Source organism: Coloeus monedula (assembly GCF_965178545.1).
Source record: "Coloeus monedula genome assembly, chromosome: 9".
NCBI lineage: Eukaryota > Metazoa > Chordata > Aves > Passeriformes > Corvidae > Coloeus > Coloeus monedula.
The window spans coordinates 5392691-5419785 of record NC_138789.1 but is presented as its reverse complement, the minus strand read 5'-3'; the positions used below and the strand labels follow the sequence as shown (position 1 = coordinate 5419785).

Below are 27095 nucleotides of genomic sequence, written 5' to 3'. Positions count from 1 at the left end.
CTCCTGAAACACCTCCTGCCTCTTCTTCACTGCCCCTTGATGTCTGAAAAGCTGTTCTTCTCACATATTCTCACCCCGCTTTTCTCTGGCCATGATTACAGCTGTGCAACAACTTTTTTTTCTTTATTCATAAATCTGCTATCACAGAGGCATTACCACCATTTCTAATTGGCCTAGCCTTGGCCAGCATTATGTCCATCTTTGGTGCCACCAGGGATTGGCTTTACCAGACATGGAGGAAGCTTCTAGCAACTTCTCACAGAAGCCACCCCTGTAGCCCCCCCCCCCCCCCGCTACCAAAAACCAAGCCATGCAAAACCAGTACAGCTGGTTTCAGCCTCTGCCTCCCAAACCTTGTGAGTTTTAGCTGCTGCACCTGAGAGATCAGTGCATGACTGTGTTTGCCCTCAACTGGTATTCAGTGTTTGACTCATCTATGTAGGGTAGAAACAGTTTTCTGTCTTGTCTATTTAATATGCAAATAAGTGCATACAGGCCTATGTGCTTCCTGTGGAAGCAAGTCCAAGGAGAAGGTGGGATTTGTGTAAGAAAATACAGGACACTCCTTTTCTTTCCTTTTCTTTTTTCCAGAGCACGGTGTTAATGGAAACAATGATAAGAAAAACAGCTGCCTGGAAGACTCTGTAATAAACTGCCACACAAACCACCTTCTGATATCGAATTGCTGAAGTCCAACTACATTCAAGTTGTAAAGGCTGAGGACTTCAGAAGGAAGATGACTAAGTTATTTTATGGCTCATATTTTTAATGCAGGTAACACATCTGCCTAGCAAAGGCACCATAAGACCAAAAGCACTGGGGACAAACAAGAGTGGAGATACTGTGGCCTTATGTACGAGAACAAGAAATTTCCCTAGCAGAACAGAAAGTGTGTTTCTCAAAATAGCTGGCATTTGTTAACAGGCTAAGACTTGTGTGTTCCATGTGCCTCAATGAGCATATAAAAAATATTGATTCATCTCTGAGAAACTGATGACACTCTTGCTAAAAATAAATGAGTTTAATATACAAAATGTAAGCTCTATCTGTGCTCACAGGATGTTCTGATCCTTTCACTGTTTTTTCTTTAGCAATTGTATCAGTAGCTTATGTAGAAAAATAACATCAAAAATAGCTAACTCACCAAACCACAAATGCTATCTCTTTCTGTCTGGTAATAAGAGCCCACTCTAGTATTACTAACTTTCAGTCAACTTACTGATGCCCTTCAGTGATTTTCCTTTTTCTTCTGTAAATGCTGTTTCCTTCACCTGCTAGAATCAAAGAAGAGTAGGGAACATCATTATGGCATGTCAGATTATAAAAGCCTCTGAGAAAGCTTGAAAAAAATCTTTTATAAACAATGAAAAGATAGCAACTTCTTTTTACAAAATCTGTCTTCTTCTTAAGCAATTTCAAAAAAATAACAGTTGAAATGTCAAATTAAAAAAAAAATCCTTAAATGCTAGGCTTAATGATGTAATTCTTGATGAAAATTTACCAAAACCAGAAGAAAATTTACCAAAACAGGAATAAACTGTACTGTACATTTACAATACAGAAATTTCAGTGTTTCCTGCTGAAATTGAACTGCTGGAATGATGTTTAACAGCTTTTTACCAGTAGAGTAATGGGAGGAAACTGAGAATACTGTGCTGAAAAGAAATTTAAAACTGGAGGAGGAAATTCTTATAAAAAAGGTGGGGGTTTATTAGTGCTGTAAAATATTACCATGTCCCACAGCTGTAGGGAGGAGGGGAGAAGATCCAGCTGGCAGGAACTGTGCAGCAAGATTGATTTATTTAATTATTTTGCAAACTCTTTTATAGACTTTTTTCTTCATAGTCTAATTGGACAAAGGATCAGCCACCCCTTGGGGGTGATTGGCTAAAATCCTAAAACATCCATTGTCAAAATATTGTTCTACTATACTATAAACAAGGCTTCTCAAGGTTGCACGCGTTTCATTGTTTATAGAACTCTGCTACTATTTTCTGTGAGAGAGAAAAGTCTCTCATGGACTTAGAAAATAGCAAGAAAATTCTTGCTAGCAGCATTTTTGTATCCACAGGCGCTTGCATGTGTGCCTGACAGAGAAGAAATGGTATATAGAACCTGGTAAAAGACTAACAGAAATTACCATACAGCTATGATCTCCAAAAAGTAATCTCAGCCCACCTAAACAAATTTTGATGGGTTTTCACTGAAAATAATATTTTGTGGACTGTTTATCAAGCATATGCTGCAGCTACATATATATATAAAAATATGTATATTAAATATATATTTGTGTATTATAAAATTGATTTTTGTTTCTATCTCTTTTGAAAAGCCACTGAGGAGTATAAAACATGTCCCTCTGCCATTACCTGAACAATATACTTTCTAAATAAAATCTCTGAGAACTGAGATCTGAATAAGCAGCAGCTCCTTGAGAGCCACACTAATATAAAAACACCCAAACATGCTTTATGCATTTATTCATGTGTTAGGATTAGCTAAGGTTGGCCCTTGATTTTCCTGTGGGAATTGACAGTCCTATTTCTTGGAAGATGCACTGGGGAAGTCTTGTGTTCTCAAATCAACCAGTACCAAACTTGGAGTCTTTATGGATAACATAAAGCAAGGATAATTCCAGGAAATCATCAGCACATTTTCTTTTATTGCAGAAATGTGATATGACTACAGAGATGTAAGACATTCCTACCTTTTACATGTGGTAAGAGTGCTTTCCTTGGGAAATTCAATCGGAAAAATTACTCAGATGGCAGTTTAGTCTTAATGTAATTACTGTAACTTGCATGAGAATGGAGGATGCACAAGGTCTAGTGGTTGGAACAGGAGACCAGACTCCTCATCTTGCCACTGCTTGCTGTGTGAACATGAAAAGTTGCTTAACCTTTACAATTTAGCTTCCCCTGCAAAATGAGAGTAAGCTGTGGGTTTACATGCAGCTAAACAAAGGTACTGACTGTATCGCCTTACCTGTCTCTCATTTTCTCCCAGTTTTATAGTACATGAGTAAACTTCCCAGAAAGGAACAAAAATTACATTGTTAATTTAGGTGGTTTTCGGCTTTATATACACACACACACGCTGGAATTCTTATAAAATGTAATAGTCTTAATTGTTTATCATCCCAGCATATGTGTTACCTTCCTAAGCTCATTAAGAGGCTGCTGTAAAATGTGATGCAGCAATGCTATGAAGGAAAAGAACAAACTTCAACCTAAGTCCCACTGGAGCAAGAAAAGGAAATAAGGAGTCATATTTCTGCTTTTCTGTTGAGACAGAATAGAAAAGGAAATACACCAAGGAAGTAAAGTGTAAGATAAAGAGGTGGCAGCATATGGCTCTTGGCAGAGGCTCCTGCCCCTGCCCAGCGGGACTCAGAAGCCAAGGAGATGGTTACTTCGGCAGAGGGCACTGGAGTAACAAGGATGTGGTGTGGTACTGGCTCTGCCTTGCTCTGCCTAGTGAAACTACAGACTTGCTATGCTGCAAATTCTTGTACTTTCTGTTGCTTCACACTTTTTATCCCAAAGAGAGAGGAGATGTGCTGAATGACACTGGAAGGTCTGGGATTGGAGCAAAGCAGGCAATGACATGTAAGCAAAAAAGGCAGTAAGGAGGAGAATCTGGGGCACGTACTCCTGAGTCAGCATTCTGCATGCCACATCACCAGTGGGACAAGGAGGATGATGAGATGGGGTGGTTAAGGAAGTGAAACCTCTAATGAGAAATCATCAAAGCAAAGTTTCTTACCTTCCTTATAATTTCTTCTTTTTCCACAGCAGCTGCAGTCAGAGGATACATTTACATAGATCTTTTGCATTCCAACTAGCCTGAAAACACAAACATTAATAACTGCATTGATATTCTGCAAATTTACTATGAACAGCATCAAAGAACTGCAAAAAGTTTTTAAACAAATCTGATGTTTGGTGGGTTATATAGTATTATTTGTGTAAATTGTGAATTTGTGAATGCTTGGGAGAGCAGCTTTCATGGAGGAACACTCATTTTACACATATGAACTTCACATTCCTTTAGATCCTCTAGGCTTCTTTTGTATACGGGAAATTGAAACCTTGTGTGTTATGGTGGAGGTACTGAGCATGTCCGCAGTGTAAGGCTGTATTTTGCTAACATTGTTTTATTATTTAAAATAAGCATATAAAACTAGCTCCAACAGTTGCATCTGTATCCCATGGGCTTGGATGACATTCAGCACGCTCTTTAATGAATGCTGTATTTTTTGCAATGATTATGTTGGATGGATACAGTCTTCTACTTTTGTCAATGGAATTTTATAAAAGCGCAGGAATTTAGGTTTTGTTAATGTGATGGCCAAGCGTATACAAGTGCTATTTTCTTTTCTTTTCTTTTCTATTATTCTGTGGTTTATGTGCAAGAATCTTCACCGTGTGAAATAACAAGGACATGCTAGCAGCCACCTAGAGAAGTATTTAATTCTTGCCTTCCATTCTGATATCACAGGTTTTGAAATGAGAATTTTTCCGTTATTATCAGATTTACAGGTCATGTTGATAACTAAAATAGCAAACTGAAACACTGCCAAGACATTTAAAAAATAGACATTTCTTTTTATTAAGACAGCAATCCTGGTACCACAGTTCTAGATCAGTTTTATATGGAAGGAGTAATATAAAAATTGAATGGTGAGATGATACCACTTGACAGTTACACTGGTATTTTATTTCTCTCAGACATAAAGGCTAAAATGGGAAGTAATTTTTAATGTATAATTTGAAGAACATTACTAGCATGGCCACAAATGTCAAATCTTAGAACCATGCCTACACATTATCCCCTTTTGCATGGAAAAAAAAAAGAAAAAAAGTAATTGAAAATTGAGACTATATGTGGTAGAATCAAAACGAATTCCTGTGGGTTTTTAAGAAGATAAAAGAAAGAGCAATGTGAACAAATGCAGATAAATTATAGCAGATTTAATGATAAGCTGAAATGATATTTGAAAACAGTAATCCTAAAGACAAATAATGTTTTGTGTTTCAAATGCTACAGCAGTGTATCATGCAGGAAGAAATGCTGCTTAACTGGGGAAAGCAGACACAACAAATAATCTAGGCTATCTAGTGGGATCAGTTCCCAAGAAGAGAACAAGCTCATCTACAAATTTCTGAGCTTTGGGAAAACATAATAAACATTAGAAAAATCTGACTCTGATGGAAGTCTAAAGTGGGGTTTGAGAATTAACGTGCTCATCTGTACAGTGTTACATAATAAGAACCATAGGTCATTTCATATCCCACTTCTTTAAATTTCAACAGTGTAGTGCTGTGGTAACCTATGCTGTAATACTGAAAATTGTCATTAGCATGTTCATAATGGTAATGGAATTAAAAGTTGAGGAAAAACATAAGCTACATGAACAATGAGACCTTTCCACAATACAGGAACCAAAAGAGAAAGTGGTAGAAGTCCCCAAGCTAGAGTATTAAAAGCCAGACTGAACAGGACATCAGAACACTGTACAATCACTTGCTAGAAACTAGGAAGTAACAGGATGTCCTCAGGCCCTGACTATTTCCAGCTTCTGTGACTTTAAACCAAGGTTGCAAAGAACACCTTCCATTTTAGCTATTCCTAATGCCATCTTCTGCTTCTAATTAGGATACTGACAACTCCAATAAGGTTCACATTTCTACTGCAACATTTAAAGAGGAGTCTGCAAAAATGGCAATTGCTGATTGAAAAGCTTCTGTGGTATAGAACATCAGACTGCTTTGGGTTGGAAGGATCTTAAAGCTCATCTTGTTTCAAACCCTGCCATAGGCAAGGACAGCTTCCACTGGACCAGGTTGCTCCAAGCCCTGTCCAATCTGGCCTTGGACATTTCCAATTTACACTTCTTTTCTAGCTCACAGTAAAGATCTTGCTAAGTCAAAGGTGGTCTTTATAAATAGCTTAATCTTCTGCATTTGTAAGATCTCAAATGCCTGCGACTGTGGCTAGAAAACTCTGTTTTCAGAAATTAATAGCTTTTCTTAATATTATTTTATTTAAGCTCTGATCCTTGATAAACATTAAGGTTGCTTTGGTGGAAAAGCTCAATAACAGAGATGATTTCTTTAGTAAAACAGATAGCACTTTTAGTTACTACCACCACATTTCTTGTAAAGTTAATGAAAATCTGCCTGTGATCAGTACAAGAGTCAAAAATAAGAGCTGAAGAGTAACCTTGAGCTACATAGTTTTTCCCCGTGTGTAGGAAGTTCCGTCTTCTGTCTGCATGTCACAACCCAGCTTCCTTTTCCAGGACGGTCTCTCGAGTCCCCAGCTTCAGGCATGGCTACTTCTGACTTGATGATGTTCTATTTAAGTTGTATTTCCAGGTCATGCAATGCTGCACTTCAGATGTTAGACTGATAATAATACACTGTGTGCTCCTCACAGTGTTACGAGAGGAAAATAGAAATGCAGTGATTCCCTGCACAGCATCCTGCACAACGTTATCACACCAGGATTGATCCCACAGAGCCTCTAGCTGGGCATAGACATGATAAAATATATGGGCAATAAAACGGGACCACTGAATACCATTTTACGTCTGTAATTTAAATATGGCTAAATTCCTTAGTATTTTATACCATATTCATGTTCTCATAAATGGGCATCAAGTCGAGGTTACCTTGAAATATCCTGATGCTAAATAATTAGCTCTTGTAAAAATTTAAAACTGTCAGTCAGGACGTGTTCAGTAAATGCTGCAAGTCAAATGACTGCAAGACATTCAATAATTGCGTTTTAAAATTTCTTCAGTATCCCAACTAGTTCTGACTGTGATACAGGAAAGCTTGGTGGGTCCCCAACCATCTTACCAGTGGTGTTGGTTCAAGCTGAGGATGATTTAAGTGTGTCCTGCAGCATACAAAGCTACAGCGGACCTTCTCCAGCAGCGAGCGCACCTCTACCTTTTGCCCTCGGGACTGGCGGGCAAAAATCCGAAAGCTTTGCCCTTCACGGCCACGGAAGTGTAAAACTTAATTTGTCCCTGGAGTATGAAAAGTAACCGGCTTGAAACAGTAAGATGTGATGGCACGAGGCAACCGCAGGGGGCAAGATGAAGGGAACCGCAGGGTTCGCCAACAGAGGCCCCTGAGGGAGAGAAAATGGCGGGCGGGGGCCCTCAGGAAGCTCCCAAAACAGAGCGCCCCTCAGGAGCCACTCCGTGTTTGAAAAGCCTCGACCTCCACTCCTGAGCCCGCTAACTACGACAAGAGAAGGTGAGAGAGGGTAAAAATACCCCACCTGAAAGGAGGAAGGCAGCGGAGATTTGAGATCATCCCTGACGGAGCGCGAGGTACCCTCCCCAAGACTGCCGATAGCTTCCCCACCCCACCCTACCCCCAGGGACTCCTCATAGGCTCCAGTCCGTGACTGGGCTATTTCTACCCGTCCCGTCCTGTCCCATCCCGTCCCGCGCCGGCTGCGGGGGAAGGCGGGCGCAGGAAAGGGCGGGCGGTGCGGTGAGGAAGGAAGGAGGGAAGGAGGGCGGGCCGTGAGAGGAGCAGTCGACGCACAAGATGGCCGCTGCTGGAGTGGCAGCGGGGCGGCGGCGGGCGATGGCGGCGCTGCCGCGGGGCCTGCGGGTACTGCTGGAGGAGCGGCAGCAGCAGGGCGCTGTGGCAGCCCCGGTGTGCCGGAGCTGAGGGGGCCGGTGGGCGCTGCAGGAAGCCCGGCCCGCGTGGTGAGTGCGCCGCCTCCGCCGCGGGATACGGGGAACAATAGGGCGGGAGAACTCTACCCACCTTGCCGAGGAAGGAGGCGGAGGGGCGGACGCTTGGACGAGATGATCTCCAGAGGTGCTTTCTACTTCTAACAGTTTTGTGACTCTGTGCCTCGCCAAGCTTCAGACTCCTAGCGGGCGCGATTTCCGAACGCCCCGGGCAGGTGGGGAAGAATCGCGGGTCGCCGCGCCCAGTACGGGGGAGGCGGAGACGGACTGGGTCCGGCTGGGGGTGGGGAGAGATGGTGTCGCCTCAGGCTGCGGCTGCCGGGGGGCAGGCGGCTTTTGTGTGTCCCCTCTGCTGGCTCTTGTTTTTTCCAGGGGCTCTGCGTGCCTCTGCGTGAGAAAACTCATCGCGTTGTGTCGCGTTGAACAACAGAGACGGAGGGAAAATAATGACAGAGCCCTACCCGTCCCCAGGACACTTCTCCGCCCTGGGTTGTGGCTCTTTTGTCTGTCGTGCCTGAGTGAAGAGCGAGGTGGCCCCGGCTCCCTCTGCATGGGGACAAACAATGGTGAAACCGCACAGGATCTCCCTGATTTGCGCTACTTTTCCCACCCTGGTATTGTTTTGGCTGTTGGATTGCACCCACAGTGTGGGTAGGGTTCCATGCCGGGGGTGCGGTGTTCGTATAGCTGGGTTTTAATTTGCTCTGATGGTTGGGAATGTCCTGGTGTCAGGTTTTGTCCTCAAAAGCCATTGTGAGGCCTGTCCTGTTTTAAACCAGGGAACTGATGCAGGGTTTTTTTTTTTCCTAGAAACGTTTTGTTTTCCTCCGCATGCCTTTTTCTCCAGAGTGTATCTCTTATTTTTATAAATTTCAGTTAAGTACGAGTGACAAATCATTTGTTCCTCCATCAGAAGCTACGGTTTTCTGTGTGTTTTTGCCATATTGAAAATGGCTGAAATGGGGGAAAAATTAAAAATTTGCAAAAATACTTAAAAGGTTCAAAGTAACCTGGATTGTGACTCAGCTGCTTTAATCGTTGTAACTGGTGTAGCAATGCTGTCATTTAATGACTCTGCTGGAAGAGAGATGCAGCTGTTAAATTCAGTATTTATACTTTCTGCACATTATATGGCTATAGAATTGTAAGATAACACAGGAATACTATGAGGCAGAAGTTAATGTGTTCCTAAACTTACCTTTCTTACTTCTTTCAGGCTTATAAGAATGTGGAAGTCGTTAATTTTGTCAGCTATAAATATCTTTATTACTGCATTTGAAGTCAGTGAAGCTAATATGGGACTTCATAGCTGTGTAAATAACCTGTGTTCAGGAGCAGTCTGTATATTATTGCCAGTTTCTAAGTTTCACCAGGAGCATCACGGCTTTCTTTGGTGCGTTAATACACAATGCTGATAATGAAATTATGGTTCCCACTAACATAAATAGGAGCAGACCTTATCAGGCACCTTTTCCTTTCCCAATGATAGCTTTATAGCTTTGCCTTCTGTCCTAGAAAAAGGTCTGTCAAAGCATACAGCCTGACAGGCTGCTTGGAGGGAAATTTAGAAAGGCAGGTACCATCAGAGCAGTCTGTTTTGACAACCAGAGACTTGAGTTTGTCACTCATTTATGAGCTGCAGGAACCTTCATCAAGATAAGTGGGAAGTAACTTCTATGGTTTCTGGTGTTTCGTTGTTTATTTTTGTGAGGTTTTTTGTCAGCTTTGTATCCAAACTAGCTTAGTTTAAAACTAAATAATTTAGAAATTTTTGATGGGATTGCTATATGCTGGTAATTTAAAAAACTAATGTTCCAGTGAACAGATGGACGTTTAAATCTGGAAATTGCAGACATTAATATGGCAGAGTTTAATTTAGGGGCATTTTGAGACATGTATGTAAAAGTGCTCATGCTAAAGCAAATGAAGAGAAATGAGCAGGATTGCTTTTGGAAACTTCTGACGTGTTGCCAGTGATTCACCAGCAGTCTGGATGGAAGCCATTATCAATCTTGGTTGAATTAAGCATCACAGAAGTTGAGATTCAGTGAGTGTGTATATTAAAATAATGCTTTACTTACTTTGCATGTGGTTCAGAAGTCTTGGGTGACACAAGTGCTGACTACCTTTGATAGTGATGGCAAAGACTGACATCCCATTTAATTGGGGTCTCTATCTCTTAACTAACCAGAGCTGTAAAAGGGTTTTTCATGATACTTAGAAAATTGACCTTTCCCAGTCTGTAATGTGTAGTGATAGGAAGGATAATTACCTTTGTTTTTTTTTTATTCCGCACCAAGAATTATGATTTACATGCTGGATACTTGAGGAAAAAAAGTTTCATCCGTTTGAAAGAACTTTTGGAGTCACAGCTTTCCAATGGTATGATGTGTAAAGCTGAATTAGAAAGAAAGAACTCACCTGCATGTAGGTTCCCAAACTACCCAAGAATCTCAGAACAGTGATGCAGAAGCCACTATAAAGTATCTTTTAAGCAGGTGACCTTTATAAAACTTTGTAATTTTTTGCAAAGCCTACTCATTGTTTAAAATTCTTTTGCATTTTGAAATTAATGTCTTGCACTGTACTAGGTAATGAATGTGAAACCATTATCATACAGGAATAAAGATATAATATGCTCCTATTGTGAAAGATCATTGTATAAACATGCTGCACCAACTGAAATTTCAGTATGACCTTCAAGATTCCATGTAGGCTCTGTTACAGTAATGTAGTCTGAAGTCTAGGGACTCTGATAACTGAGAAAAAAACCCACAAATGTTTACTTACGTTATATTACTTTCCTTTCTGTGCAGAGATTCCACAGTGTGCCCCAAATTAGGTGCAGTTCCCATCACTGAGTGTGACCACTTGTTTTTCTGAAGAAGTGCATCTCTTGATAATTATCTTTTGCATCAGTTTCATTTTCTTTGTTACCAGTACAGTAAAAGTTGAAATGGTATTAGATTTCCAAGGGCTAACTGATTTTCTAATGAGGTTTATTTGTGGAAGTGTGTTAATGGGCAAGAAGGTGCAAAAGTCCTGATAGTTTATTATAAATAGATTTTTCTGATATAAAAATAATTTCTGGTTAGAAGGCTTGAGGAAACAGCTTTCCTGTTACTGCGTGGTAGCAACATATTTGGTGCTATCAGCTGGAGAAGAAAGAGATTTTGGTGATAGAAATAGCAAGAATTCGAAATAATTTGCTGTAAATGTGTGTTGTCGGAGGCAGTACCAGTTGTGCACTGCTCTGTGTTAGAATGTGTAGAGGAGTGTTTCATCCAAGTACAGTGGATGTCCCGGCCTCACATTGAGATTACTTTCTAACGAGTGAGAAAGAAGGCAGCTGCAGGGGGTCTAGGGAAATTTTCAGTGGGTAGAGATGACCTATCACATGCATCAGGGCATATATGCATATACAAAAGGGCCTGGACATCCCATGCAGACTTTTACATGAAAACTTCTGCCCCACATGCTAGGTTAGCTTTTCTTCCCCCATAAAGAAAAGGTATTTCAGGAAGCCTAAAAACCACATGGAGAATAAAATCTCTCTTTATCACTTGATTGTACAAAATAGGTAGAGGCCCACAACGTAAGCTACCTTGTTAAAATGAAGGCTTTTTTTAGGAACATGGAGAAAAATCTTCATATGAGAGAGCGTTGTGAGGTGGAGAGGGGAGACAAGGGAAGAGGGTTGTTTTGACACATAAAAAGATTCTTTTTTTCTCGTTCTGCTACATAAGAAATGGAAGATACGCAGTTAAACTGAAAAGTAGTGGAAGTGTTGCTGGAGGAACAGATCTTTCACTTGCTTCACATAGATTGTGACAGTTGCCATGTAATGTGATACAAAGAACACAGAAGAGAGTGTTTGTGTCGGAACACTGTGGCAAGTCTGGAGTTGAGCATTACAGAAGCTGGAGGGTTTACTGACAGTTAAGCCTTCCAGCCGTGGTCACTAAAACCACCATAAGGATATGTTGTTCTTGCTTCTTGCTGAACAGACCCCTCTCACTACACATTGCTTGTGAAACCACTTCTTAGAGTATTATATTTTGGTTATTGAATTTCTGGTGTTTGTGGGGTGCATGCTATATCGATCTGAGACAGGACTGCTTCAGCTGCAAGAACTGAAGGAACAAAGCATTTGGTGTAGCTGAAATGTGCTAGGCTGCAAAAATTAGATCTCGCAGGTGGTTCCTGATTTCTTTTAGTTTTTGTTTTAACATGGAAAGTCTGGTTGGTCTCATCTCTCTACTATTACAGTTTAATAGGTGTTTTTAAAATTATCTAATTAACTACTCTTTAAAAGCAGGCTGTTAATCTTCAATTAAAATCTGGACCTTCCAAATGTAGTTATTTTTCGGGATGCTTCTGTGTCTATTAGACCCTGTCAGGATAAGCTTTTAAGATTGAGGTATGGTTGTTTTTAAACCTGTTGTTGTTAACAAAATGCTAGTTGATCAGCTGATGGAGTAGGAGTACTTGTAGCCTGGATCTAAAGGTCTTCTCGGCACTTTCTCCTGAGCTCATTTTGAGCAATTACTTCAGTTCAAGTGGTGAGCGAGTTGGAAGGGTTTTCAACTACAACTTTAAACTTCCTTACTATTTACAAAGGAGGCATCTACTAGAGTAGCAGGAATCCATCTCTTTGCTGTGCATTGGAGGTTTTCAGAGACTTGTAGCTAAATATTTTTGATAAATTGTGGCAGCCAGTGTTGGTCCCCAACTCAAAATTAGGCGCTATCTTTAGGGCGAAAGGAGTGAGGGTCAGGGAAGTTATTACAAAGCGAATGAATTGAAATTCATACCAAGGAGGATGGTCTTAATTACCTGCTTGTTAGTAAACCACGTTCTGTGGAACACTCCCAGTGTTCATTAGCATTTAACTTTCTCCGTTCTTTGTTTTTAGAGTTACTCATAATGACTTAGCATTCTTCACTTCTTGTAGCAATTGTATTTGGATGAGTAACTTCTCCATGTCTTACTACAGTCAGTGTGTAATATAAATGCCCTTCCAAAGTGACTGAAATAAAGCTCTTGATGTTGACTTACTTTTCCTGTAAGTGACATTCTTTCAGCTTGTTCTCCCTCCACTTCTTTTGTTACCATTTTAGAATGGAAGTCCTTCAGGTACTGTTTGATATTAGAACTGTACCAACAAATGGAAGTGTTAGGACTTCATTATCCAGTTTGTATCTAATGAATCTGGCACTCACAGTACAGCAAGTCTAAAGTGTTTTGTCCTGTGGGTTTGTTTTTTTTTTTTTCAATTCTGTGCTAAGATGCAAGAACTAAAGGAGAGACCTTGAAGTTAATGGAAACTAAATTGTAAAACAATAGTAGAAAGTCAGTTTGATTAGCTTATGTGGCATTCCTGAATTGTGACATGTTGCATAAATGTTATTTTATGACCATTAATGATTCTGGCAGTTATGCAGGCCTAATGATAATTAAATCTCACCTTTCTGGGTATAAGCTGTTCTCTGGGAGGCGTAGTAGAAAAGGGTTCCCCTGCCTTTATAAGTGAACATTATGCTAATGAAATCTTGAAAAATCTGCTTATGTGTCCGGTGAAGCAATTATCTCTGTTTGTGGAGTGTCACAATTTAAAATTCCTATTTCTTTGTACCAAAATCAAGCCTGGGTTTTGTGCCAGAGATTGAAGCGATTTGAGGAGATAGGAAGCAGCAACATGCTGTCCTGCTTTACAATCTATGTATGGAAGAAAGAGCAGGAATTGTGAAGCAAGTCTCAGCCTCCACCCTCTACAAATGAAAAATCTTCTGAGCTGTGTATGATGTTGCATATGTATTTCTTGAGCTTTTCTAGAGCAATTGTTTGTTTAACTTACCGTCTGGGCAGTTGGTTCTAGATGTGTCTGAGGGGCTTCATATCACTTAAGTCCCCTAAATGTAAACAGAACTAATTAATTACATTTGAAAGATCTTGATAAATAGCTATTTATCATCATACAGAAATTGTCACTGGTCACCTGCATTGTTGTTAATTATTGTGTGGGTAGACAAAATCCAGAAAGTTTTGGAAGCTGGAAAATTACTTGCTCTTATTTAGCAGCTCTGAAGGACAGTAATTCTTGGTCTTGCTTGCTCTGTAGAGGGGATGTGGATTTTGGATCAAAACCAGATGAGAACAGGGCAAAGTCGCACAAATTACTAAAGCAATTGCAAAGGAAATACCACTCTCCGATGTACCTTTCCAGTCTTGAAATAACTTTTCTCTAATGAGTCTTTATCTCTTTGCTTGCTAACATGCTCCGTTTTCTTGTAGTTTTTTTTTTGTTTGTTTTTTTTTTTTGTTTTTTTTTTTTTTTTTTTTCCTGGATGCATGGTTGTCTTTACCTCTCCTGTCCTCTTTAATGATCTTTCATTCTCTGGTATTCCCTATTTTTCTTCTAATTTTTTCTTTTTCATTTAACTTTGTTCTAGTCTGAGCCACTCATCAATTCAACCAGCTAATGCAGATAACAGAGATGGCTTATTGCCTCTTAGTTTCATTGCTTTGTAGTTCAGAGTTGCAGAATGGATAATGGAGCAACCTGTGGTAATCTTTGTTCTTGGGCTTTACTGAGAATTATCGAAACATCACCGCTTCCTCTGGAACTGGTGAGAAGTTAGGGAGCATTGTGACCACTTTGGTGTTACAAATTTGGAAGGAGAAATGGAGAAAGATTTGAAATAAGTTAGGCTATACTGGCCTGATGAAATGGACTGGATTAGTTAAACCAGAGGCAACAACTCAGGCTGTCCTTCCTGTTTTATGAGCCATTCTCCCATTTAATTGTGTGAGAAGGCCTCCTGTAGAATTAATTTGAAAGGAGGCCTTATTAGTGCTGCAAAAACCTATAGTCAATTTTAATTTTAGTTGTCATTGTTTAAACCGGGCCTTGTGGATAGAAGCCTCGACACTGTAACTTCTTTGTAAGTGAATCATAACAGTGGAAAGAAAATGTTATTCAGGAACGTGAGAATTACTTAAACTTTGGTTGCTTGGAATTGACCAGACTATTTAAAATGAAACTGGTTTGTTGCCAGCTATTGTCAGATTCTACTGAAGAGATGTGAGCCAGCAGGATTGTCTTCTGGACTTGCTAACCTGTGTGAATTGTTAGTTTCCTGTACTTGTGTGCTGTATTAAATCATGCTAGCTGAAGATACTTCTTCCATGCTAACTTTTAATGCTGCTTATCCACTGTTTTGTAGTTTATACAAAGCCATTTCTTGACTTGAAGATGTCTTACTTTATGATTCCATCTGTTTTTGTCTCCTGAACCATCTATTCCATTTTAAGGATGTATTTGTGTTAAGAATCTTCAGGGATATAAATAATTTCAGTGCACAGAAAAAGTGCTCAAAGTACGCGTTGACTGTGTTTGGAAACCCTCTAAATCATCCCATCTCTGTTTTTTTTATAAGAGGTTTGCTGTTGGTAACAGTATGAGAGTGGAGGTATGTGGAATAACTTAGTTCTAACTTGGGTCAGAATGCGTTGGGAAACAGCTTTTCAGTTTTCCCTTCAGTGATATTGCTTAGCATTTTACTAGTGACCTGCCTGTAGGCATAAAGGTTGTGTTGGAGTGGAAGATACTTCTTATTTTTATTAAAATAATAAAGTGAAAGGCTGTGGACAAAGCTCTCAAACACCTTAACCAGAAAGCAAAAAGGCACAGTCCAGTTGGTTGCAAATCAAAATAAATTCCTTAAGTTATACTTGTACTAAATTTACCCCTTTTCTCTGATTATTACTAGACTTAAGACTTATTTTCTCTCTGGCCGTGTGATTTTTGCAGAATATATTCTTAGTGGGGGGGGGAAACTTGGCAAAATTTTAATTTGTCCTTAAGGCATGATGTTCTTTCTCCTTTCTGTTGCATTTGCGAAAAGGAAAAAATAAAAATAGGACTAATAAGATGATATCAACACTGGCAAGTAGCTGTCAGGCTTTTTTTTAAAGCATTTATTCCTTCACCAGGAGTACTGAAAGTTCGTCAGTTAAGGCAGAATAACCTAGGTGTCAACATCTGCACTGTAGTTCATAGGAATGAGATACTTCCCTCTTGCTTTTCTGTAAATCTGGGTATTTACATGACTTCAGCAAACAGAGATCTGTAGTAAGCTTTTCTGTCACTCCTTTCTCAGTGGAATTTCTCTGTCAAATGCTTCTAATAAAATAGCATGCAAGGGCTGGGTGGGGATGTCTGTGGGTGTGTTTCTGAGGAGAGTTGTATGCTCACAGCCATCTTTATGTGAGTTTTTAGATTCACTAGACCGGTTTAGAATAGAACAACTTGAGCTCTGTCAAACTGAAGCTTGGCCATGATGTCGGTGATTTCGGGACATACCAGGAAGAAGGACTTCCACAGAAATCCTTGGTATTGGCATTTGAGGATGTGATGATGTGGCTATCGCATTAGACACTACAGGAGAAGAAAGGGATGTGGAGTCAGGATTACTCACCAGGTATTAAAACAGTCACAGGTATATTTTAGCTAAAATCTCAATTGAAATAAAAAACCCCAATGTTCTGCAGTGTCTTCCTGTGAGTAATACAGGTATTCACCTCATAAATAAAAATGTGACTTGTCCTTCCCCAGGAAAGGGGGGTGGATAAAAAAGCCATCCTTATTTACCAGCTTATATGATAATTGGGTGCCTTATATGGGTAATTGGGAGCCTTCAGGAAGGGGAAGTGAGTGACAGCAATCCTTTCCTTCAAGCATATCTGATAATTCATTAATGTAATCTCAGAAACTTGTCATAGCTTTTGAGAAGTGGGAATAGTCAGTGATGTTGATGTGACAAGCTGCTATGTGAGTTGTCATTACAGAATAAAAATTGACAGTAAACCCATGGAAATCCAGTGACTCTAGTATGCTAATAAATACATCTAAATACTTCGTTCTTGTAAGGTTTTGCATGCTGAATAATTCCCAGTGCAGTTATGAGGGCTTCACTAGTGCTGCTACACGTGCCTTTGGCTTACCCATTTTGAGAATTTTCTCTTTTGAATTGTTTGTCATTAGGTTTTAGTTTACTGTCATTGCTTTTATTCTAAAAACAGCAAGTGGCTGAATACAGGAATGTGTAAAGGGTTATTGACTGCATGGATTATAAAAGAGTTTCAATGCCTAATTTTCCTTTCCTGTACCTTATCATGTATTTGGAACCTGCTGTTTAACCAGACTTACACAACACAAGTCAGAGGAAATTTAAATGATCAAATCATGCAAATATTGGCTGTACGTTGCTGGCTTGACATTTGTCCTGGTTTGGACTGCAGCAACAGTGGTGCAATGGGCAGCTCAGTTCTATTTTAAGACTCTTAAAAGTAGGAAATTCGGAAAATGGAAGGATCTGAGTAGTCCATGTGTGTCATAACTGTAAGATGTCATTCAGATGTACTCTCAAGGTACTGGAAAAGGTAGTAGCATGCAGTCAGGGTGTGTGAAGGCTCAAACATTTGTAGTCTCATAGCAGTCTGGGGCAATGCCTAATATAAGCTCATGGTGAGCTGTTGCTACTTCAAGAAGGAGATTGTTAGTGTAAATTTAATCACCCAAGTGAAGTACAGAGTTGCTTGATTTTGCAGCTACTATTACTTTCTTTCTAAGCGTATTTCAGTCGTATCTTAAGATGCTGGACTAGATAAGCCTTATCTAGTGCGGTATCTTCGTTTTCTTTGAGTGAAGTCTAAATTTCTGTGAATAAAGTTAATTAATGCAAGTTTATCCTTTGCTTTTAAAAAGTTAGGTTGTTTCAGCATGCTGTGGAAATCTGTGTACTTTTTAGTAACACAATTCTGGCAGTAGTCTGTGAGATTGTGTCCTATGTATTTTTTATTTTACATCTTTCTGGTTGCTGATACTGCAATAATGTAGCTGTAATATGTTTTAGAGATGAATATATCTTTGAGGACTGGAGAAGAGAAAAATTGTTCTTTGTGGACTGCTCCATTTAGAATAACTTTCATGCAAAGTAAGCAGTAAGAGGACTTTCTTTTAAAATACAAAATTCCCTATTTGGAGGAGAACTGTTTTTACAAGTCATAAGCAGCAAAATTCATCAAGTTGGCACTGGATTTTTAGTAGATTACTCCCAGGATTATTGCATTTTGCCTTCTTGATTGGATGATTTTCAAGTTATGTAACTTTAAACTTCTATAACTAGGGTTATAATTCAAAACCTCTTTATAAGAGTATGTAGGATATTCTTTTTCCCAGTTAAATTCAAGCTCCTGCAAAGAATAAATATACCTCTTATCCATTACTGATGGGAGGATCAGTGAGATGTTGGGGGTTGGATTTTTTCTCTTATACATGACTGTCTTATGTTGTTTGCTCTGTTAAAATAGAAACGTAAAGCAACGGCTCTCATTTTTGTGGTTAAGCTTGAAATGTTTGTTACTGGTTTAGGAGTAGGTGTTTAATGGAAACCCTGAGATTTGAGCCTTTTGTTTCCACTCACTAAAACCATGGGTACTTTTAATGATGTTGTCAAGCTGTAAAGAAAAGATTCTATTTTTATGAATCTGGAAGGTGAGACTGACACCAAGCCTGCAAAATATTTAAGGGTGGGATTTTTTTCATGTAATTGAAGGTTGCATGAAAAGCCTTATTCAAAAGGAGTACCTTGCCCTGGGCTATTTCTGGCCTCTGGAACTGCTTTTTTTAGCAGTGCTACAAATTGAATCACCGGCTGCCAGTATAATTTAAAGCAAGTGAGACTCCATTACATTGTGAGTCAGATGTACCTGAATTAACCTGCTTTTCAGCAACACTTGTGTGACCTCTCCTACTGCTACTTAAAGACTTTAGGCCCTGTGTGAATGGTAATTTAACGCTGCTTAAAAGTCTTGAGCAGGTTTGTCAGTGCTGAATAGTGTTCGGATTTTTACACCAAATCTCTTAGAGGTGTGGAGAAAATCTTGTATGGTGTATTGATGAGCTAATTTTTTATTTATACAATCATTAGCAAGAGAGCTGAGATTCTCCTGGCTCGGTGCCATTTCTGCTACAGCTGCCTCTTGACCTTGGATGACTTCAGAGCTGTAGTGTAGACTAGGTTGTGTTATTAAAACATATTTGCAGCCTTTGTCATAGAAACAGGTAGAATACTAATCTCTGAAACTTATGTTCTTTATCTTAATATTCCTGCTATTATTGCAAATGAAGCTATTACAGGACTCAACAAAGAAGTATATTTGGTTTTGTTTGGGCCCTGTAAGCTATTTTTGTATCAACTATTGTAGCATTTACAATTGCTTCCTTATTTGCAACTAGGTTCTAGAGGAGATAAGGTCATATAAGTTATGGACTGCTGGAGCATTCTTTCATCTTTTCTGGACAGTACTTATAACCGCAGTGAGCTGAAAGGATGGTTTTGTCTGTATTTGCATAACTTGCACCATTAAACACTGCTTAAATCTAGCATTGTTTTTGAAATTAGATAATTTTGGTGTGAATTTAGTATAAAGTAACAATTCCACAAATTATTGCTCATGTTCCTTATTCCGTTTCACCTACTCTTACCATTCCAGCCTGTTAGTGTAGTCATCCTTATTATTAGGATTGGTAAATAGCATTTAGGTAGCTAGTTAAAATTCAGTCAATACTTTCAAGATGGCTTTCATTAATGAAGAAATGCATAAGAAGTCTGTGTTGCCCTGGTTGTGCCCAAATAAACTGCTTTATGACGAAACTGTATGGCACCATCAGCTTCAGAGAAAACATGCACGTTTACAAACAATGTGTACAACAGAACATTTTGTAGACTTGATCAGTAGACTTGACAAGTCTACTGATGCTAAAAGTGTATGTCTTGAAGTTCCTTCTTCTGTGCCTCCCCCATTCTTGTTTCCAGGACTTCTCAACCATGTAACAGTTCTGGAACATCTTTTGGAACCTTTTGGAAGCAAATGTGGGAAGGAAGGGAATTTGGTTTGGATATGTCCTTAGCAGACATGAAGCATGGTCATGGAGAGTACTTTCTGAGAAGTAGTTTAGACTTGCTCTGCCCTAAGCCTATGCTTGAAAATGCACTGGAAATGCCAAGTAGGTGAAGTTTCAATATCTGTCTTCCTTGGTTGTAGAATGCAGATATGAGTCTGGATGCTTGGGTTCTCACAAGGCTAAGGTGGTTAACACATACTAGTTTATGGTAAGCAATGCAGCTCATTATCTTCTGTGTTTGGACAGATGACATTCTGTTGCTGCTGTGCAAAATCTCCATTTTACACTTTGAATAACTATGAAATACAATTCTTGCCTATGCTAGGTAGTAGCATTTATATTCACTTAACACTGCTCTTACGGTGTATTTCAGCATTTCCTTACTATTGCACCTGGAATTTTCGACACAGGAGGTTTGGTTTTTTTAAGTCTGCCAGTCAGTTTGAAAACAAATAGTAGAGTGACAGGTGTAGTGCCAACACTTGGACATAAGGGGAAGGAGGCAGGGAGGAAGCTCAGACTATTGCTTGATTCTTGCCTTATAAGTTTATAAAATAAAATTTTTCTGTGATATTTTCACAGTACATTACAAAAAGGGAAAAATTTCTGGATTACTTTTTCTTTTTAGAGAGAGTATTCTTACATAAGTTTGCTGGGGAGCAGGGGATGGGGATAATTATTAAAGGTAGTATTATAGGTTAAAGGGCTTTTTGGGACAGTTTTTGACCAGTATCTCCAGCCGGACTGTAAGTCGCACTTCTGTCTCATTGTTTCACATTGCTGCTGTAATGTTACTGTAGCTGTAGTGTCACTGGCATCAAAGCAGAATTAGCTGCTGAATTAAGTGGGGAGAAAAGCTATTTCTGTAGAGCAGGTTGCAAGCAGTACTTTATACTTTTTTGTTAGATTGGGGTTTTTTTAATGCTTTCTTTTTTGTTGAATTGTGCTGGGTCTTCTCAATGATTCATGTCTAAGGAAGGATAAAGGTATTGCAGTTGACACCAAGATCTTCCCCTCTCCTTTCCTTAGCTTACTTTTCGTTTTCATCTACCAGATGCCTGTAGGAGTAGTTGTCAGGTAACTGTAGATTATTCTTGCATGGAAAAGAACGATACTGATCTCCGTGATCCAGATCACTGCCCACTTCAATTGCTTTCTCTTCCTGAAGTCTGCTGCTTGGAGTTATTTTAGACGAGCTGTTTGTGTGGCTGATTTGTTGCCTTGTTTTAGTTAAAATGAGGTATTGGTTGTGTAATTGCTGTCCACCCACATTTCTGCCTACCTGTGTTTATTAATAAAGATCTATATTTAAAACTTCAGCTGGGACAACTGTGCAACCAGTCCTGGAATATCTTAGAAAGGAATGAGAAAGAAAGAGTAGTGACTTCTCTAGCTGACACTGAGAGGTAGTATCTGTCTGTACCCTTGAATCTGAAGACTTCTACAAGGTTGTCTTCTTTACTTTTGCCATGGCTTTTTTCAAGCATGTATCTGTTCTGGGAAAAGCAAATTATTTGCTTGCCTCCTTGACAGCAGGATTGAGAGCTCTGGAGGATTTGAGCAGTTGAACCCAAGTCCCTGTCCTGAAAACTACTGTGGATTTTTGAAGTGCTTTCTGCCTTTCTTCTCTTAATCTGTTTGATTTTTCCTTGATTTTTTAAAATACTGGTTTAATCATTGTGTTACTGTTATAGTTTTCATTGACAAATGCACGAGCTCGTAATTTGAAGTGAAAGGAACATGTTGTAGAGATGTTGTCTGCTATTAACTCCTTAGACTTTATCACCTATTGGTAGAAAAAAATTTCTAGGTGGTAGATCATAAAACCACTTGCTGTTAAGAATTGGTCACTTCCTCTTTCTTTTAAATAAGCTGTAAGGGATGTATACTATCAACCAGAAATTATGAAACTGGTCATGTATATCTTCCCTGAAAATTTATGATTATATTCACATGCAAGTCTTGTATTTTGGAGGGCAACTTAAATTTTATCTATACATGTGTTGTCTTTTAATGTTCATGACCCTAATATGGTACAAGACTAGTGATTGAATGTTGGGTGAGAAGAGGGCTCAAGAAAATGATATACCATGTTTCAAAAATTAGGTATCAGGTTTCATTCCATGTTTTTCCTGTTAAAAACTGTATAAATAACTTCATTCAACAGTTTTCTCTTCTGTAGGAAGACATGAGGTCTTGCCTCACAGCATGTTGGGAAGTTTAAATCATTGTAAATTCAGAGCATCTGTTGGGGAGGTACTGTGGTAGAGTTGTGATGTTGATTGATTGGTTTCTTGTTTTCCTTGTGTTACTACTAGGCAGGAAGCTTCAAATAAGAAATAACATCTTCTCCTTAACTGTCCCCATTTTCCTAAGGTACTTCACTGACTCTACCAAGTAAGAGACTTCTGCATGAAATTATAGAAATTTCTTCCTTTGGTTTTGCAGTCAGAAATTACTGAGGAAAAGAGAAATAGAACTTGTATCTGATTTAACTAAGCTTCAGTTACTTTGGGACATAATTTTGATGATGTTCAGGATTTTTTTTTTAAGAGCTTTATTATACAGCTACTAAAGCCAGCAAATACTTTGAAAGAAGGGTGGGAACATGCGTTAAGTACAGACTTGCAGGTTTTGGTGTTGGGTGTGGATTTCTTTGTTGGGGCTCTGTGCTGTGGGCAGTGTTCAGTGGTGTTGGGTGTGTGCCCCCAACACGCATGCGTGGAGCAGGAATGAGGAAGTCAGGCACTTGCTCCCAGTGGAGAGTTTACAGAGAAGTTTGAGAGAGCAAACAGGAAGGGGAAAACCCCTGAATCTATCGGATATACTCTTCTGGGCTTATGGTATGTGTTGTTCATGGAGCTTACTAGGCAGAGGTAAGAAGCTTTTTTATTGTACCTATTCTTCTACCTCTGATCAGGTATGGACTTTCCATCTCTCTAATTTTTTTCAGAGGTTTTTCTGTTGAACTGGATATGGAAAACACAGCTAGCGTGACTTATCCTTTTCTGTGAACCGTGAAGTTGGCACTACAGGGTGCTTGTATAAGAACACATTACTTTTAGCTGGTCAGGGCTTCCCATGGGTTGTCAGGTCAATATTCTTCTAATATGAAATTCAGGACTTTTAAAATTATTTGCTCAGGGAAAAGAAGAAAGCTGCTTAAGTGTACTCAGAAATACTGTTCATTACGACGAGCATGCTGGAGTAGAAAACAAAAAGTTCTGTGAAGCACCAGCAAAAATTTGCCTGTTTGGCACTAGACAAGAATGGAGAAGGTTCAGCTGCTGGCTGGAATTGTACTATGGGTATCTGGTAATCCTTATGAGTTAGGAGTTGCTTTACTGTTGTCTGTTAATTTAATTTAGGTTGTTGATTTATTTTTAATCTCAAAGTGTCAGAGAGGTTTTGAAGAAGTTAATGTACCACAGAATCAGTCTCTCAGAAGAGAGAGCTGTGCCTGGTTACTTTTTCTTAGAAAAGTATAAGTTATTATCAAGGAGTAAGAGTCTTTAAAAGAATTAATGAAATGGTGTTTTCTTTATTAGAATAAATAATAGATTACTCAAGGGTTGTATCTGCATGAACAGTTTGGTTGGCAAGCCTAAGTTTATTTTGGCTCTGAGGAGCTACTGTAATGTTAAGCTTACCACTAAATAGACTTGTGTTCACTGGTAACTGCGACAGGAAGCTCTGTTTGTTTTAGCTTAGGAGTAAGACTCAGCAAAAATGAAACAGCTTCAGCTTAACTGAATTTTGGTTAAGAAGGTGATGATGCTGTTTGGGTAATGAAATGCTGTGGGAATACATAAAACTCAGGAGGGAGTAATGCTCTTAAGAGCTGTATCTACTGAATTGGCAGGAGCTGAGCAAAGGGTGCCCCTTAGGTGTGCTGAGTCATCTGCTTAAGCTGTGACATGACTTGCTGTGGGCTGCTGCTGGGAGAGAGCAATGTGAACTTGGTAGTGACGAAACAGCATGTGATGTGTCCATGCTAGAGCATGCTGAGTCCAAATAACATGTTTGTGAGAGAATTTGGGGTGTGCTTGGTACCTGCACCAGAGGACTCCCTCAGAGATTGCACTTAATTCAAACTGAAAGCAGAGTTTTCCTGTGTGTCATCGTGTGTGAAACTTGATGCCAGTGGATGTTGTTACAGACTGTTCCGCATTTTACAAACATCTTTTTGTGAAGAGTTGAATCTGCAAAGGACATGTGGAAGACTCTAGTTGCCACAAACATAACACACCTTGGACTGGAGGCTATTTCAGCCCTCTGCACTGTAGTCCAGCAGAGTAAGGACTGAGTGGTTGTTCCACTGGTTTATGGAATAATCATGTCTTTCTCTGAAGCTCTGGCAGGGTCCCAGAGAGACAGGTCACTGATCTGATTACAGCGTGACATTTCCAGTCGGGTTTGAAGGATGGAATTTCAAGGATTTTTTGGGGGCTGGGAGGCCCAGAAGAGAGGAGACATTTTTCCAGGCGGTTCTAGATGTGGATAAAACAGCTTATGCAGGGCTAAACAGGAAGATGAGACTTGCATACAGGTATTTTATATTTTCAAACTCAGAAATAGCAAAATCAGTCTGTCTCTGGTTTCAGTGTAGTACTCAAGGTCTGTGTCTTGGGGCATCTTCAGTTTTAATTACACCTTTTTTTCCTTCCAGTTTAGGTACTGTGGATGTGTCTTTTTAGTTTTTTGCTTTCTTGGGTTTTGACATATCTATTTTCTTCAATCATGCACAAAGAAGTGTTACGGATATGCATTTTACAGTGCTAGAAGCCACTGAGTGTGAAATACTTAGTGAATTGAGGTGGGTTTAAAATGTCATAATGTTATTGGGAGGCGGGTTATTTAAATAGTTATATCTTTTATAAATTTTTGCATTCTGTGTGTTTTGCTCACCTCTGGTATAATGATGAAGAGAAATGTTTTTTTAAAAGCATTGTACTATAAAAGTGAATATACTTTTCCTACTGTACGTGTTGAAGGGAGTGTTCTCTTTCTGTAGTGGTGATGGTTCCAATTGCAGACAGTGATAATGAAACTGTTTTATTTCCATTGTTTCTATTGTTGCAATGTCTCCTGTTTAAAGTAGCTCTTTGAAGTTAGACACTGGGTTTTTTTCCAGTTATTTTCAAGGTCATAATGAGTCACAAACCTTGATACAAGGCATAGGTATCTTTCACAGTTTCACTTCTTTACATCTGTAAGCTTTGTGCCTGGAAGAGATTTACATTGTATCTCAGTGCTTGGTTCGGCTCCCTTGTCTGAAGGTTGAAGATCTGGTAGGAAAATAGGACCATATATGTAGAAAACTATGGTACCAGCAGTACTTGGTGTGGTGCCAGCTTGTGTGCATGTGGCTTGTGAATCCTCAGTCCCTGTTATGCCATTCCTGTCTTGTGTGGGACCAAAGGAATGCCACAGTTTTGTGCTGATCTGCTGTGGAGATTCATTAGCAGCACAGGGTTTGTTTTTCCAACTGCTATTGTTCTCTTCTGTGGGGAAAAGGTTGGCTGCATCACACCAGTTAGCTATCTGTTCCCGAAGCTAGACTGTGCTGAAATAGATGACTTTCTGTGGTTTCTCACAGCTGTATGTTCTATTGTCAGTGCTGTCTGTGGCCTTCCTTTGGCATTTAGGCACCAGGACACAACCACAGACACTGCGGAGTCTCTGAGAGCTGTGCTTATGTATAAGCTTTGCTTCCCTTGTTCCCCAGCCTTTTGAGATCTGTCTTGATACAGGATCACAGATGCCACTAATTAGTCCCTCCGTCTTCAGACTCCCTGAACTTCTTTTTCAACTGTTGAGTTTGTAAATAAATATGACCTATTTCATTATGCCAGAGGTACAGGTAAGCAGCAACATGGTTCTGTTTGCTGTTTGTTTTTTTTAATTAGTTAACTAATGTTAAAGTTGCATTCAACTCCTTTCTTCCAGTTCACAGCTTGGGATAGTGAAGTCTCCGTGTTCACATCTGCTTTCTAGACTTGATGGTACAGCTTCATGTTAGCTTCTGATTTTAAATCTCTTCAGTTAGTAGAAAACTTCTTTTCCTGAATGCTTGGCTAATAATTTGTTTTAAATAGACTGTTCAGTTTGTTTCTGAATTGCAGAGGAGTCTGGGAAATTGTTGCTAGATACTCTAATAGCAGTGTGGTCAAAAGGAAGAGCTATGATTCAGCTCTTAAATTTTGAACCTCAATTGATATTTCATAGCACAGCCGTACATACAGTAGATTTATCAAGCTGTGTACTGCTCTTTGCAGAAGGAGTTTTGTGGAGTTTCTTGGCAATTTCTGTTGCAGATCAGTTTACAGAGAAGAATTCTAGCTTGTTACCAAACTTTACTCAGTATATAAGAGGGCAGGTAGCCGGGAAAGGCTTGGAAGTAAATATGCAGAATGGTTTACGTCATCATCTCTTAGTGAAGTAACCTAAAAGCATAGAAGATTTCATTTGGGTTATGGTGATACAGTAGTAATGGGAATGATTTGACTGTATGCTTACAAGATGGAAAAAAATGACTGATTTACCATTAAAGAGGTATTTTGGAAGGGGGAACCCTGAACAACCTTGACATCTTGTCGTTGTGCAGTTGTGGGGGTAGGGTTAACCACATGTGGTGCCTCTTCCTTGTACCACCCTCCCTGGGTAATACTGATTTCTTATTGATTCCTTATTGGCTGGGAACCGGAGGTTGTGTGGCATTATATATTGTCTTTTGAAGAGAGAAATGATTTTTTTTTCCCCTAGAATCATAAAGCATCCTGAGTTGGAAGGGACTCAGAGGGATCATCATAGTACAGCTCCTTTTGATTAGCTTTAGAGCTAAGGTTAGGTGTTTGATGAAACATGGCTAAAAGCTTAACTAGTAACACTTAATTGTTTACCTCAGCAAAATGATGTTAACTGTGAACAACATTGCACTAAATTCTGAAAAAAAGGAGCCTTTTGTGGCAGAGGCTTTTCAGAGTCTCTATTTTAGCGTTATATAGGTTTTTTTTCCCTGTTTTAAAATGCCTTGACTCTGAATTGCACAGGTCCTGATATAAAGTTTCTCTCTTCACCTTTAGAACGTAGATTTTAATTGTAAATGTGTTTTTTAAGCTGAAGATTTGATTAAAAGTTGCTATTTTGCTTTTGGAAGAATCTTCCGTCAGAATAGATGCTAGCAAGCAAGTGTGCAGTCTTTGGTTTGAAACTGAAGCCAGTGTTGTGTGGGAAAGAGAAACTAATACATACGGGTGGTTGGAGTTGGGTTTTTGTTGTTGTTTTGCTGCTTGATCTAGAAACACTGGTTCTGAATCAGTGACTTGAACTTTTTTTTTTTCCCCCAAACTCCACTGGTGAAAGTAAGGCAGACATCAGAAACTATTTTATTACCAGTTT

The 27095-nt window shown here is 39.3% G+C and overlaps 1 protein-coding gene and 1 long non-coding RNA gene across 10 annotated transcripts in view; one reads left to right on the top strand and one right to left on the bottom strand.

Moving 5' to 3' along the window:
* Nucleotides 1-309: 309 nt before the first annotated feature.
* On the bottom strand, nt 310-7934 carry LOC309576182. The gene is made up of 4 exons (XR_014226657.1): nt 7797-7934; nt 3766-3845; nt 2708-2872; nt 310-1274 (listed from the first exon to the last, which is right to left on the bottom strand). It is a non-coding gene; the product is annotated as an uncharacterized lncRNA (long non-coding RNA).
* The window catches only part of RC3H1 (ring finger and CCCH-type domains 1), a 54975-nt gene continuing 35452 nt past the window's right edge, over nt 7573-27095 (top strand). For 3 of the 9 annotated variants that reach the window (XM_082287271.1, XM_082287272.1, XM_082287264.1), the window contains exon 1: nt 7573-7735. The gene's annotated coding sequence lies outside the window, so the exon portion shown is untranslated. Of the gene's footprint in view, nt 7736-7798; nt 7939-22466; nt 22571-23918; nt 24244-24454; nt 24511-27095 lie in introns of those variants that run through there. The other 6 variants (XM_082287270.1, XM_082287267.1, XM_082287265.1 and 3 more) reach the window with 6 other exon arrangements.